Here is an 11,441-nt window from a genome sequence, read left to right as displayed (position 1 = left end):
TAGACACTTACAGTGTACCTGAGCTCCAAGTCTGGAATTGTCCAAATTCATTATCTTTATAGCAACTTGCTTCTTTTCAAAATGGTAGGTATCCTTTACAAAGAAAATTATTATGAATGTAAGCTCTGGTGAATATACATGCATGCAGAGTGAACTGATCAGTTTTGGTCCAATCACAAAATAAGTTCCATAACCAGAGAGGAAACTATTGTTTATAGTAGAGGCTGAGAATGGAATTAAGCAGCACAGGCCCTTAGGTTTTAAATGTTTTGGGCTGTTTCTAGAAGGAATGGACCTTTGCAGTTATGGAAGAGGTTATCTTGAAACATATGATACACCTCTGAATTGCATTTCAAACACCTTTGAATGTCTTTTCCCATTCAACTCCTTAGATCAGATTGTTAATTCTCCCCACTTGCTGCTGCATCTTTTCTATTAAACTAGTTACTAGAATTTGGTGTTAGATCAAGACAACAACTTCTTCCTGATGAGTTTGAGTATCTCATTACCTGTTTGCTATATAATGTAAAGATATTAAAGGAAGAAGTTACTTGTTGATCACCTCTGGGAGTTAAAGGGTTAAGTGGCAAGTTTTTAACCAATTATGCTGAAAGTAATTAATAAGTTCGTCAAAAACTGATGTACCAGTAAGTCACTCTAGGGAAAAAATTCATATAAATGTAGGTATAAAGTTGACAGGTATTTTCAGTGACAATTACAGCACTGTAATTAAAAACCATAATTTCCAGTCTGTATGTGCATTTTGTATACCTTACCTCTCCTGAAATCAAGAGTGATGATTCCCCTTCAACAATAACTTGAATAAATTTGTATCTTCCAGCAAGCAATGGAACTACCAGAAAGAAAATTATAAAGAAGAAATCAATAGCAATTAAAATTGAAAACAAAATGTATTCATTTGATAAATTTTGCCATAACAATTTATTTTAGTGTCATATTTCTTTAGTCCAAGCTACACATGCTTAAACACCTTTTTTAATTTACTGTTTTAAAATTTTGAATTCACAAGATAACTGTAGCTTTACAGAAACATGCTTTTATATAGTGATTGCAAATCTTCAGTGTAATTTATGCAGCTACTGAACTGAAACAGAGAAGTTACCTGGGTAACAAGGCTTGAATTTGCCATCTTTGCCGGTCTGTGATGCTAATACTGAGCAAAAAATAAAAAAAAAAATAAAAATAAAAATGTCATCGCAGCTAGTGTGTGTACACATTCTGGTTCTCCTGTGTTGATTTTTACATAATTAAAACAAATCAAAACTAGGCTGCAGAGTCATGGGCTGATGCGCGGTAATTATCAACCATCCTCATGTTCAAAATCAAAAAATAAAAAATCTATCATCCACTTATCCTTTCAGATAAGACTGAAACATGTCTTGTCTTGTTTCTGAACAGTATTATGCAAGAAAAATTCCCCACTTGATTTCCCCCAATGACAGAAAGGATTTTTTCCTAATGTTCTAACGAGAGGTTTGACTCATTTGCAAATTCAAATACTTTTCTTATTGTTTTCCTCCTTTCAAATAAGTGTAAAGAGTTGTACAAGTAATATGTACCAAAATACACCCAGTGGATGAGTTAGCTGATAGTGAATCTCCCTGTTAACTCAGTAGAACTTAGGAGAGTGGAAGTGAAATTGACAGCACTGTAGAATCATACTAAACCTTTTGGTATTGTAGTCGCTTTGAACAGTAGAGTTTCTTCCTTACACAAGCCTTGTCTTTTTCTTCAAGCTTTTGATATAGTACCCTGAGTCCCCCTGACAGTTGGGTACTGATAAATCCTTCAGGTGGTTTAATATATCCTCTGTAATAGCTGCCAGTTCCCCTGAAATTCAGAATAAATAAAGTAATTATCTATCCCACTTTGTTCTTTATATAAAGCACATAAATTATGTGCAATAGTAAGGGCGCAGAAAATTATTTCTTCTTGTTTTTCACTCAGCATTTAAATTATTCCAATTGTGTGTGGCACCATGGGTTGCAAATGTAGTATGTGTGAATCAAGAAGAACTGAACTGTGAATGTGTGAATGCAGGATAACATTTATTTATGCATAGAGTAGTTACCATCATTATACTCAGAGGGTTTTGCTCTTGGGGCATGTTTCAATTTGTACAACCAGTACATGCAGACAAGCATTTTCAGGTTTGTTCAATTAACCTCAAGACCTTACACCCAATTTTTCATCTGGCCCCAGTTGCTCAAAAGGTGGATATTACTATTAACTGGATAAATGTCTGTTAACTGGATAAATGTCTGTTAACTGGATAAATGTCTATTAACTGGATAAATATCTATTAACTGGATAAATGTCTATTAACTGGATAAATGTCTATTAACTGGATAAATCTCTATTAACTGGATAAATCTCTATTAACTGGATAAATCTCTATTAACTGGATAAATCTCTATTAACTGGATAAATCTCTATTAACTGGATAAATCTCTATTAACTGGATAAATCTCTATCCATTGAATAATGCAATACATTTTATAAAACAATTATCCACTGAATAGCTATTAAACCATTGGATAGAGGCTATCCACCCTTTGAAATACCTGGGTTAATCTAATGGCCCATTTCATTTTATGGGATGAAAATTCTGCCTCAGAGGTTGAAATATAGCCAACTGATACATGCAAAAGAGCTTTGCTCCTGTAGTTTGTTCCTCCAGCATAACCTGGGAACAAAACCCTCTTTGTGTAATGAGTTTGAGTGGCCTGTGGAGTGGGCTGGAAGTCGCTCATAGAAATAAATGCACTTAAAGCCACCATTTTTGTGCCTACTGTGTAATCCTTCTTAAGGAGGGCCATAGACACTATGTCATGGTGTCCTGTACATCTGTAAACCTTCCCCCAAACCTTGCACAGTTTTCAAAATGGTGGACTATTGTGAGACACTCATATTACATCTCTTGTGACCCATCCTGGTTCAGTTCTGACACTGGCCATCATGGAACGGATCTAATCAGGTTTGTTAGGATTCGAATTCACTTTTTTTGGGTTTAGTTAAATTTTTTCAGGGTCTCACCTCTTTATTTTAACATTGTTTTCAATTTGAACATAACAGCTAAGTCATCATACATTCACACATGTGCATTTACTCTGAACATATTCAGCAAATCCTTTGAAAAATAATTTACATTGAAATTTAAAAAAAAAAAAGAAAAAAAAAGACAAATAAAAAGTTGATGTTGCCAGGGCTCAAACCTAATACTTTCAGAGTTAGAGGAGTAGGTATTATCCATAGTGCCAGGTATGCAAAGTGGACTAGATGTGAAGTTTTGAAGTAAAATAAATTTGATGCACATTTAATAAGTGTACCTGTTCTATTAAATTCCTTCCCTGTCCCCAGCCTGTCAATTGACCTGTGTACAAACTCTGTTCTAAGTTCCCTTTTGTCACAAGTTTGACATCCACATGAGCTTTTCATTAACCCTCTGCATTTTAAACCACACTAGGTTTATTACTGCAATACTCTACAACTATACAACAGAAGGCACGAGCCGTCATAGACTGCCTTTCAAGCGGAAGCGTTAGATTAACCCGATCAAAGCTTGCGGTTCCGAAGTCAAACTTCTCATCCTTGATTAATGCAACAGTGGTACTGAAGAATTCATCATCTCTATGACTGCTGCAGTAATCTTTCGATGTCATGTTATCCTTAATTTTCTTGTGAGACATAGATCCTTTTGGATTGTGTGAGAGAAAGTCGGAGATTTCCGAAAAACTCCATACTCATGATTCTTGGATAAAGCCGTGGTGTTAAAGGCAATCTATTGTTTTCGCTATTGTTTTCTTTATCCAAGTATAAAGCTATGCGGAAATCTTCCCATATTCTCTTTCTACAGTTCAAAAGCTCGACTTCTTAACCAAAAGGAAGTCAAATTGCCGAGTGTCAGAGAAACTTACAAACTAAGTCAAACATCGATCCCCGAGGGAGAGTCGCATACCTTTGGATGGCAATTGGCGCAAAAGCTCCTTCCAAACTCGACATTTCAGCTACGGAAAACTCTCCTCAGAATTAAATGGTCCTCTTTAGTCGACGAGAGTACAACTGATTGACCGATCACCCGATCGACGAGAAAATTGTGGCGCAAAATTTCAAAACAATCTAAAATTAGCAAAGGCGCCATTTCCCCATGATAGTAGTTACCAGACCACCTCAATTTTAAACGGGTATATGGTGTTTTGTCGCAGTAGCGTCGGAGCTTGAAAGGAAAGTCTTTGTGGAAATCAAATGCCTCTAATTTCATATGTGCCAACTCCCTCGGATTATCGGGGCGTCTCCCTTATACAGAGTCAATCTCCCGCTCTTCCCTACGGGTGACCAAAACTCCCGGATCAAAGGAAGTTTGGATCAGTTGCCCGCAAAAAAACTAAGATTTAAGCTCCATATCTTCCAAAATTCTAAAATCATCTGGCTTCTTATGCTTGTATTACAGTTTCTGGCTTCACTTTCTTGCGCGATGCACGTTATTTGTTGCGAATAAAAAGAAGAAAGTTTCTTTTTTGTTACTCCTGGAAAGGGGGCGGGGGTTGTAGGGGGAGACAGACGCTTCCCGCACCACGTTCCCCCGCCTCCCGTACTTTTGTGCCCCTTTACCTCCCGACTCCCACCCTTCATAGTATCGCTCCAGTGTTCAGGTTAATCAAGAGGATCAGACACCCGGATGTAACTTTCAAACTGTGCCAAAACTTAACATTCTTGTTCATTTTCTGGTTCATTTTTTTGTAAATTGGGTCCCGATGAAAGTTATTACAGGTCAGTTTTCTTAATTAAACTAGGTTTCACTAGCCTGGTTATCACAGTTTGACCATCGCTTCTGACATCTCGTTATAGAGACGAAAGTCTCAGTCCACTGTGTAATGTAATAACTATTGCAAAATTTTCTTCTAAGCATTGGTGGATGTTAAATGGAAATTTCAAAACTTTGCTAGATGAGTATTTTTGACTGAATAATACCAAGTAATAAAGAACAAACTATTGCTTTCTTTATTTCTGCTCCCGCTTCCCACCCTCATATAGATCCCGCTTCCCGCCCCCTGTTCTCCCGCTTCCTGCCCTCTTCCGTCCCCTCTTCTCCCGGGCTCCCGCTCCCCTGTCCCCTTCCTTTATATGAGCGAGAGTCTGATTGGATGAGTATTCAACCAATTGAAGACCCTGACAGATATATCCACATTTTCCCCGCAAAATTGCTTGTAGGGGTCCAAATCAAAAATGAAATTACCCGGAGGGAGCCGCATTGGCGAATTCGGTCGGGAGGGGTGCTAGTCTGAAAAAAAAATCTCCAGATTTGAGTTGGCATCTCTGTAATTTAGTTGTGCAAGAGGAAGCCTCCCTAAAAAGGTTTGTGAAAGGTCATATTTCTCACATACATTGTATTTATCAAAATATTTTACCTTATAACTATAGCCTGGGTAAGAGCTCAAACCATAGCCACCCATCATTTACTAATCAAGGTCAAACAAGAGTGTCCCTTTGACAGTTAATAAAAAAAACAACAACAACACTATTATCCATATAATTTAAATCCATCAATTTTCTTGCATCACTAAATACACCTATTAAAGACACTGACTCACTGACTTAAATACCAAATACAATTTTCTTCTTAAATCATTTTTATCCTCCCTGTTTACCATTATCTATGCTATGGAAAGTTATAGAAAGGTTTGTTTTTATTGAGAATTGAAATTTAATCATTTGTCCCAAGATGTAAGAGTCAAGCTAATCAACTGTGTATTGATTGTGATGTTGCAACTGCTATACCTCGTCAGGTAAGGAAGTTGAAAGTTGATGTGTGGCTATTTGTAACACCTTGTTATTGTTAGTGTTTTGGTGCACTGTCATTGATGCATTTTGATCCTCATTATTATTCTGAGAGCTGGAAGTTGTTCCCTTAATAGGTTCACTTTGTTATCGGCTATCATGCTTTTTGATAGTAAGGCATCCACACGTGAGGAATTTCAATTCAGTTATCTCCATTGATGTTATTAGGATTAAATCTAATGTGGTTGGCTTCTTTAACCCTTCATGCGTTACAAGGGGAGTCATGGTCAATATACCGCCGTAATTCCCGGTGGGCTCACTCCAGTTCTCCAGCCCCTGGATAAGTGCATCAGTAAGCCATTCAAAGCAAAGGTCCGTGCGCAGTACGAAGCCTGGATGGTTAACAGCCCATTTACCTACACGCCTTCCGGAAAGAAGCGAGCGCCCAGTAAAGAGATGATGTTGCGGTGGATCGATCGAGCATGGAGAGAGATCCCAGTTGAACTTTTTCTTAAAGAATAATGTTTGGCTGTGTGCCTGATCATGATGTTGATAGATGGAATGTTGAGTAGATAATATCAGTTCTTTAGTGGCTTCTATTACTTCATATGTTCAGGATAGCCATGCATGGAAATAGTTTTAACACTAGCCACTACCTTGGAAAACGTGAGCAATAAAAAGAGAAACATTTCTTATTAGCATTGGTTTGTTTGTTTTTTGTTAATTTAAAGAATTGGTTGAGAATTATCCTATCTCATTAAGTCAATGTAAACCTTTAACTCCCATAAGTGACCAAGATAAAATTTCTCCTCACATTATCAAAACAATATCAAGCAGACAAGTGATGACAATAAAGAAAAATTTCAATTAGGGATTATTGGTTGATCCAATGCCAAATTCTCTAAACTAACATAAGAATTGTACAACAGATGGTGAGGAGAATTACTACTGAGATTTGGGAATGAAAGGGAAATGTATTATTTTCCACCCAGTTTTTGCTAAATTTGCTTCTATTTAAATGTACATCATGTCACCATCTTTTCATCCAGAGGATGGTGGCAACGGAAAATAAAAACATACTGTAACTTGTTAGTTGTAACAACTTTTTCACTCTCGCAACCCTTTCCAAATAGAAAAAGCTGGTTTTTGCCAAAACAAAGGGTCGCTTATTGAAAATACTGGTGTGCGAGATGTATTTTCTGATTTGTTATTAATGCCAGAAGGAATTTGATCATTTTGCATTATCTGAAACCTAAACCTCTCTACACCCTAACATCAGTATCTATATTCTCCATACTTTTCTCTGTACAATTCCTCTGGTACTGACAAGGAGAATTTGTTTAACAATCAAAGCTTCTTAAGTTGGTGATCATTTGCCTTATTCTCATTGTTTAATGAATGACTCAGCAGTATTTTTGTAAGGAGAAATTAAATATTGGTCACTTCCAGGGTTCAAAGGGTTAAAAACACAAATATCTACATAAAAAACTACTGGATACCTATAAATTCCCTTGTCATGAAAACCTAGGAATACCATCAGAAATCTGAAAGAATCGTTCAAAAGCATCGATTTGAGGCTCGGCATCCTCACATGCTTCCTCTTACTCGCCCCAGGCTTGTCTCCGCTTACTCTAAAAGGACCCGGAAGAAAAGAGAAAACTTCCTCCCCCTAACGAATTACTGCAGGACAATATTATTAACATGAAAACAAATAAATTCATTTACTTCCTTGCTTCTTCTCCAGTTGTCCTTGGAGCGAGTTCATTCGTTTTCCTCACTTGGCTCATAAACTTACCGGTTGTTCATTGTTTCATATCTAACGGTGGAGAATATTTCTATTTTCATGGTTTGTAGTTTCTCACAGTTTCCACGCCAAGTGAATTGTCAGTGAAAAGGTGCTCAGTGCATACATTAGAATAACGCTCCACAAATAATCGGTGTAATAGAAATCCTACGTAAATCGGCCAACGACAAGCGGACAAAATTATTAGATAATTTATAATATTTAAAGGAACTTTTCCACTGGCGCTTACGTTTGGCCGTTCATCGTGCCTGGGGAGGAGACTGACTACGGAATCGACAGTCGAACAGAAATAGACAACCACATTTTATTGGCTGCCTGATATGACTGATATATGACGTATGTTGCTAAAAACTCAAAAGATGAAAGGAGATGGTTAAAATTATTTCCTTAGGTGGGCACTGAAGGCTACAGGTTTTGGTAAGTGCTGTAAATGAAAACAACTAATTCACTTCCATTAATTTGCCTTGACTGACTAAGGAAATCGTTTTAGCTTGGAGCATCGGTTTTAAAAACTGCTTCAAACCTCGTTCAGTTATGAATGATGTGATAAAATGACTTGGCGGAAGAGAATTCTGATATGTGCGATAGAATTTGAAAGAAATTCATAGACGGCAAAGTCGGTTTAACGTTTTTAACCCCACCTAGACCTACCAAACATAGACTAAATTCGACGAATTAACTGATATTTTAACCGACGCTGGACAAGATGATTTCTTTCAAGCTACCTTCTCTGAAGATTAAATTCCGACATCCTCTGAGTTAGCCGAAGGGTTATCTACTAACGTTCCAGCCTCGAGTAGAATTCCAACCGTTATTTGAAAAATGCGAATTCCGAATGTCCATTACAAAAGCGTAAATGAGCTTCATTATGTTCCTTCCAATGAAGGAAAGATAAGGAGAGACAGATATTTGTTATCCTACTTTTGAAGGGCGCCATCTGATGAATATATATTTCGGTTTTTACGTCAAACCTTTTACCGATGACGGACGCATGCAAAAATGAAACAATTCACTTTAGCCCCCTCAAACTACACCCCATCAATTTTTGTCCGAAATTTGGGCGGTGGCCTATTCAGTGCAAAATAATTGGCCTCGAAATAAAGACTTTGCCAGATTGGTATAAATTTTTTCGATGATTCTTGGCTTTAAGCCGATTCGGTCCGTTTACTTTCAGTTTGATGGCGTGACAAGAGACAAAAAAAGTAATTTTGATAAATTTCCGACTTTGCACCATGAAGTTTTTTCCACTAACGCATCAACCTCGTGCAGAATTCCAACCGTTATGTGAAAAATATGATTTCCCAATGTCCATTATAAAAGCTTAAATGAAATTCATTATGTTCCTTCCAATGAAGGAAAGATTAGGACAGACGGATATTTGTTATCCTATTTTTAAAGCGGCGCCATCTAATCTACGTAAATGTATTTCGGTTTTGTTCGTCAAACTTTTTTACCGATGATGTATGTGAGCATGCAAAAATGAAACAATTCACTTTGGCTGTAGGTAACATCCGGTCTCAGTATACATTGTTTTGAAAGAACCGTTGGATTTTTAGCACAAAATTACAATCAAGACTTGTTACAGTACTGAATCGGAGCTTCTGTCTTGAAACGGTAAGCTATTTGTGCTCGATGACTATCTCTTTAAGAGCTGTTCATTTTCCAGAGGATCTCGCTTAGCTTCTTATAAGTGATGATCAACAAGTTAAACCTCTTTAAGGGAGGGGAGCGAAAGGTGGATAATGAACCGTACCCACGCTTACAAGGAAAAATTTTCAAAAGAATGTAAAACATCGGTCATCTATTTGAGTGTATATGTTCGCTTTATTCGAGCAAACGATTTAAACTTGAACAGTTAGTGCACCGGGCGATAAGTCGAATTATCAAAAGTTGAAAATTCTATTTCTCCTGATATTCTCGGGCCTTGTCATATTGAACAAGTGATCGGAACAACATTCCCAGGTTTCCGTAGCTTGTTGCTTTTCTAGAATTTGAAAATTATTTTTTAATTCTTGAAAAGCCCCCTTCTTGAATAGGTCAACTTCTTCCACAGACTATTCTCGTGGATCTCATCGAAACTTCCTTCAAAGAACGAGTGATTTTTTCCTTTTGATAGTAGGTACTGCTGAATACTCTGAATATTCCGGAGGTTTTACTTTCCAATAGTAGGGGATAATTAGGGTGGGTATAAAACCCGTGGGGTGGGTATAGGTTACCCGTTGCTAGAACGCAACGGGTAACTTATCATTTTCATGGCAAAAAGGGAAAAAATTAATTAACTTTACGCTCATTACATTTGCAGTCTATGAAAGGTAACAAAATTTTTGTCCGAAATTTGAGCGATCGCATATTCAGTGCAAAATAATTGACTCCGAAATACAGACTTTGCGAGATTCGTATAAATTTTATTGATGATTCTTGGCTTTAAGACGATTCAGTCTGTTTATTTTCAGTTTGATGGCGTGACAAGAGAAAAAACAATGTTGATAAATTCCCGACTGTACACCATGGATTTTTTTTTTCTATTAACGCACCAACCTCGCGCAGAATTCCAACCGTTATGTGAAAAACATGAATTCAGAATGTCCATCACAAAACCTTAAATAAAATTCATTACCAGATTATGTTCCTTCACTGAAGGAAAGATAGGAACAGCTATTTCTCATCTTACTTTTAAAGCTGCGCCATCTAATGTACGTAAATGTATTTCGGTTTTGTGCGTCTAACTTTTTTACCGATGATGGATGTGAGCATGCAAAACTGAAATAATTCACTTTGGTTGCAGGTAACATCCGGTCTCAGTATACATTGTTTTGAAAGAACCGTTGGATTTTTAACACAAAATTACAATCAAGAGTTGTTACAATACTGAATTGGAGCTTCTGTCTTTAAACGGTAAGCTATTTGTGCTCGATGACTATCTCTTCGTAGGCTGTTCATTTTCCAGTAAGTGTGATTTGCATCATCGAAGACAAAGTTGTAAATAAGAAAAACGGCTAGGTTGATAAGTGTTGTACCCTTAAAAGACAACACATTGCAATTTTTCAAGAATCTGAAAAGAATTTTCAAATTCTTGAACAGCCTTTTTCTGAATAGGTCAAGTTTTTTCCGCAGACACTTTTCCTGAATCTTATCGAAACTTCCTTCAAAGAACGAATGACTTTTCCTTCTGATATTCAGGTACTCCTGATTACTCGGAATTTACTGGAAGCTTCACCTTCCAATAGTAATGGATGATTGGGGTGGGTCAGGAGCCCATTACTGGGTATTAATGAGCTTCTGGGTGGGTATATGTTACCCGTTGCCAGAACGCAATGAGTAACTTACTATTTTCATGAAAAAAAGAAACAATATTTATTTACTTAACGCTTATCACATTTGCAGTCTAAGAAAGGGAACAAAAAGCGGCGCCATCTAATCTACGTAAATGTATTTCGGTTATGTAAGTCTAACGTTTTTACCGATGACGGATGTGAGCATGCAAAACTGAAATAATTCACTTTGGTTGTTGGTAACATCCTGTCTCAGTATTCATTGTTTTGAAAGAACCGTTGGATTTTTTAACACAAAATTACAACCAAGACTTGTTACAGTACTGAATTGGAGCTTCTTCATGAACTGTTTATTTTCCAGAGGATCTCGCTTAGCTTCATATAGGTGATGACCAACAAATGATACCTCTTTTAGGGAGGGAAGGGAAAGGTGAATAATGAACCGTACCCACTCTTACAAAGACGCATTTTGTTAGGAATCTACGTACAACCGGGCGATAAGCCGAATTATCCAAAGTTGAAAATTCGATTTCTCCTGATATTCTTAGGCCTTGTTATATTGAACA

General features: G+C 37.1%; 1 long non-coding RNA gene across 2 annotated transcripts; it reads right to left on the bottom strand.

The window, feature by feature from the left end:
* Nucleotides 1-775: 775 nt before the first annotated feature.
* Nucleotides 776-4,196, bottom strand: LOC149034192 (uncharacterized). Of its 2 annotated transcripts, none has more exons than XR_016182750.1 (4): nt 3,980-4,196; nt 1,689-1,851; nt 1,124-1,174; nt 776-853 (listed from the first exon to the last, which is right to left on the bottom strand). It is a non-coding gene; the product is annotated as an uncharacterized LOC149034192 (long non-coding RNA). The 2 variants fall into 2 exon arrangements; XR_016182751.1 differs by having other exon boundaries at nt 1,734-1,851.
* Nucleotides 4,197-11,441: the final 7,245 nt, after the last annotated feature.

The sequence above is a fragment of the Pocillopora damicornis genome, chromosome 14 (assembly GCF_964200805.1).
Source record: "Pocillopora damicornis chromosome 14, jaPocDami1.2, whole genome shotgun sequence".
NCBI classification, from domain to species: domain Eukaryota; kingdom Metazoa; phylum Cnidaria; class Anthozoa; order Scleractinia; family Pocilloporidae; genus Pocillopora; species Pocillopora damicornis.
The sequence above is the reverse complement of the archived record's forward strand: the minus strand, read 5'-3'. Positions and strand labels throughout refer to the sequence as shown.